Here is a 5,000-nt window from a genome sequence, read left to right as displayed (position 1 = left end):
CACTAATGGCCATTGGAGATGAGGTGAGAAGTTCATTTGATGCAAATTTATCTTTTGATGAGCTATTAAATACTTTTAATGATTTATTTGATGAATATAAATTAATTAGTAAAAAATATAAATTGTTGAAAAAAGAGCATGTTTCTCTTGTTAGTGATTTCGATAGATTAAAAGTTGAGCATAGTGATAGTTTAGCTCCATGTACGAAATGTGATGAAATAGAAATATTTAGAAAGGAAAACTTACTACTCAATGAAATCTTGAAAAAATTTAAGGTTGATAGTAAGTTCTTGAACATTATCCTTGCCAACAAGGGTCACGTTCATATAAAAGACAAAATCAAATTTGTGAGTAACTCTCACCAAAATTCAACCACCTTTGTTAAAGGCTCTACTTTGCATGTTTCATCCCGAAACAAATGTAACTTTTGTTGTAAATTTGGGCATATAGCTTATCATTGTCTATTCAAGAAATGTTATCCACGTAAATTGATTTGGGTTCCTAAAAGAACCTCAAATGACTAAATGCAACATGATAGGCTATGTAAATCAATTTTTGAGGCACCCAAGGTCAAATGGGTACCTAAAAATCATCCTTTTTTTTTGTATAAAAATGTACCATCACAAACTAGGAGCAAGAGATGGTACCTTGATAGTGGATGCAAGGCATATGACCGGAATCCATCTCAATTATTTAAGCTTACTAGCATAGACGAAGGATATGTCACATTCGGAGACAACAACAAGGGTAAAATCATTGACAAAGAAACCATAGGTAACAAATTCAACTTCTTTATTTAAGATTGTTATTGGTTGATGGCTTAAAGCATAATCTCTTAAGAATTAGTCAATTGTATGATAAAGGATACATCATTAAATTTGAATCCAATGCTTGTATTATTGAAAAACCACACAAAAACATATCTATGATTGTCTTAAAACAAAATAATATATACACTATTGATATTAATTATCTATGTAATAAAATGTGCTTTTCGGTTTTGAATAACGATGCTTGGCTTTGACATAGGAGATTAGGTTATGCTAGCATAAAACTAATCTCTCAAATTTCATCTAAAGAACTTGTAAGAGGAATTCCTCATATCAAGTTCGTCAAAGATAATGTGTGTGATGCATGTTAACTAGGAAAACAAATAAAATGTAGCTTCAAATCTAATAACCAAATAAGCACCTCTAAATCTTTGCAATTGATCCATATGGACTTGTTCGAATCAATTGCTACATCAAGCCTAGGATGTAGTAAATACACATTTGTCATTGTAGATGATTTTAATAAATATACATGAACTTATATTTTGGCACACAAAAGTGATTGCTTTAGGTATTTCTCTATGTTTTGTAAACTAGTTCAAAATGAAAAGGGTTTTATAATTTCGTCAATACGAAGTAATCACGGTGGTAAATTTCAAAACCGTGATTTCTAAGAATTTTGTGAATCTAATGGATACAATCACAACTTCTAAGAAATCCTTAACAAAATGGAGTAGTAGAAAGAAATAATAGAAACTTATAAGAAATGACTAGAACTATATTAAACAAATATAGCCTACCCAATATGCTATGTCATGAATAGGGTTTTAATAAGACTATTACTTTTCAAAACTCCTTATGAGTTATAGAACAACAAAAAACCTAATGTTTCATATTTTAAAGTTTTCAGATGTAAATGCTTTATCTTGAATAAAAAAGATGTCTTAAGTAAATTTGATACTAAATCCAATAGAGGAATTTTTCTTGGTTGTTCCTCTATTTCTAAGGCCTTTTATATTTTAAACAAAAGAACTTTGGTTATAGAAGAGCCTATTCATGTTGTTTTTAATGAAGTTTCCGAAGTTAAGAAAAATGATCTTGATGATGATGTCGATTTTGATACTTTGAATTTAAATGTAATCCTTTCTCCAAATAGTAACTTAGATACATATTCTTCCAAAATATCTTTATCTAAGGAATGGAAGTATGTAGATGCTCATCTAAAGGAGCTAATCATAGGAGACACATCAAGAGGGGTTCAAACTCGTTCTTCTCTTAAGAATTTTTATGCCAACGCTACTTTTCTCTTCCAAATTAAACCTAAATATATTGATAAGGCCTTGAAAGATAATTCATGGGTCATCACAATGTAAGAAGAGTTGAATCAATTTGATAGAAATGAGATATGGAAGCTTGTTCCTAGATCAAATGACTATTTAATTATTGATACTAAATGGGTTTTTAGAAACAAGCAAGATGAATTTAGTATTGTGGTTCGAAACAAGGCTAGATTAATGACCAAGTGTTTAAACCAAGAAGAAGGTATCGATTATGAAGAAACATTCGCTCTTGTATCACGATTAGAAGCCATAAAGATGCTCCTTGCCTATGTTAGTAGTAACAATTTTAAATTATTTCAAATGGATGTTAAAAGTACTTTTCTTAATAGCTTCATTTCCAAATAAGTTTATGTTGAACAATCTCTTGGATTTGAGAATGATAATTTTCCTAATCATGTGTTTAAATTGACTAAAGCTCTCTATGGATTGAAACAAGAGCTTGGTATGAGAGACTTAACTCCTTTTTTATTCAAAGTAATTTCTCTAAAGGCAAGGTCGATACTACATTATTTATTAAAAATAATTTTTTTATTATTCAAATTTATGTTGATGATATTATTTTTGGTTTCACGAATGAATCTTTATGTGAGCCATTTGCCAAAAAGTATGAGTCTAGAGTTTGAAATGAGCCTAATGGGGAACTAACCTTCTTTTTAGGCTTACAAATTAAATAACTTAGTAATAGTATTTTTCTTAGTCAAGCAAAATATGCTTTAGATTTGCTAAAATGATTTAATATGGATAGTTCAATAACTATCAACACTCCTATGAGTACCTCCACTAAGTTAGACATTGATGAAAGTGGAGAAAGTTTTGATCAAAAAGCTTATAGGAGTATAATAGGTAGTTTACTATACCTCACGGCAACTAGCTTGGACATCATGTTTAGCGTAGGACTTTGTACTAGATTTCAATCTAATCCTAAACTATCTCTTCTTAAAGCAATCAAAAGAATACTTAGATATCTTAAAGGAACTACAAATCTAGGATTATGGTATCTAAAATCTGAGAACTTTAAGCTAATTGGATGCTGATTTTGCTGGATATAGAATAGATAGAAAAAGCACATCCAGAATATATCAATTTTAGAACACACACTTGTCTCTTGGTCCTCTAAGAAATAAAACTTGGTTGCACTATCCACAACTGAAGCCGAATACATTGCGGCTAATGCAGTCTGTACATAAGTTGTATGGATGAAAAATACATTAGAAGATTATAAAATTAATCTTAAGAATATTCTTATAAAATGTGACAATGTAAGTGCAATATGTCTAACAAAAAATCCTATTCAACATTCTAGAACCAAACACATTGACATTAGACATTACTTCATACGAGATCTTATTAATAATCATGATATAATCTTAGAGTTTATTAATATGAAACATCAATTGGTCGATATCTTCACAAAACCCTTAAATGAAGAATAATTTGATTTCATTAGAAGGGAATTATAGATGTTAAATTGTTCGAATGTATGAATTTATTAAAATTTATTTTCAGACTTTCTTAATTCTTTGGATCACTCACTTAAATCATGATCTTATAGTATGCGCAATAAATAATATGCATTTTCCCATACAAGTTTTATATGATGTTTGCGTACAAATCTTATATGATAAATTATGAACTTATGGTATGTATTTTTCAATATGAGTTTTATATGATGTTTGAGTATGAATCTTCTCTTCTTATGATACAAATTTTACATGATGATGTAAATAAGATTGTGTGTTTCACAATAATAAAATTTTATGAGTTGGAAAAACTGACCCTAACCTATTCTGCACTCCTCTAAATAACACAAAATCTCTTGCTCTCCCTCTAGCTACTCCAAAATACCTATCTCCTACTAAATCAAGGATCAATCTCCGACATCCTTTTGAAAATCACTAGAAGGAAAAACTACTAAGGTAATCTCTACACTAAATTGATTCTCCTTTGTATTACTTACTCTTGCTCCTCATTTGCCTCCATTATTGTAGTCTTAATGAGTTCTAGAAGATCCTTTAGGGACAAAGGGAAAGAGGAGATTAGATGAAAATTATGATTCCTTACTTTTCGATTCTAATCAATATGTCATTAAATTTTCATTCATAGAGTCTAAGAATGTTCATAAGGGTAAATATATTGATTTAGAGGAATTAAGTGATTTAGAATCCATTCAATGGTTTGCTAATCTAAACATTCTCCCAATCCTTCAAATAAGTGATCCCATCTACCCTAGGCTTGTTAGGCTATTTTACAAAAAATTATATATAGATGAAAATGAAAGGGTATCAACTTATCTCTTAGGACATTATATACCCATTATAGATAGCTTGATTTGCAACCTCATAGGAATTGAGGTAAAAGAAAAAGGGTGTTATTTTAGAGGACAATAGGATGAAGAATCAGTTGGGTCCACTTACACTGATGCCTTAGGAATAATTTTTGGTAATCCTAACCTAACTACTCTTCTAAAAAGCTATGAACATTTACTACCTTTAAGCACTAAAATACTTCATCACATCTTGATAAGTAAGCCAAATGGTATTAGGTACCATATATTGGATTATGAAGGGACAAAACAATTATTTTGGTTACCTAATCTAATATAACATGATTGAACTATCAAAAAGGGACATGATACTTCCATATGGTGGCCTAATCACAAGATTACTCTATGCTTATGACATTACTATCCCACTTGAAGAATAAGTTATAAAACTAGATAGATTTAGTATTATAAATAGAAACCTACTTCGACGGTTGAGATGTACATTCAGAAATGGTATATAGACTAGATTGCCTAGAAGGACTGATCCCCTCCAACCTGAACCAGAACCTGAAATACCAATTTTTAAGGGTAATCAATCTCCTCCAACTGGTCCCTTTGAGGTATCGC

This window comes from Musa acuminata, chromosome BXJ3-2 (assembly GCF_036884655.1).
Source record: "Musa acuminata AAA Group cultivar baxijiao chromosome BXJ3-2, Cavendish_Baxijiao_AAA, whole genome shotgun sequence".
NCBI classification, from domain to species: domain Eukaryota; kingdom Viridiplantae; phylum Streptophyta; class Magnoliopsida; order Zingiberales; family Musaceae; genus Musa; species Musa acuminata.
The sequence above is the reverse complement of the archived record's forward strand: the minus strand, read 5'-3'. Positions refer to the sequence as shown.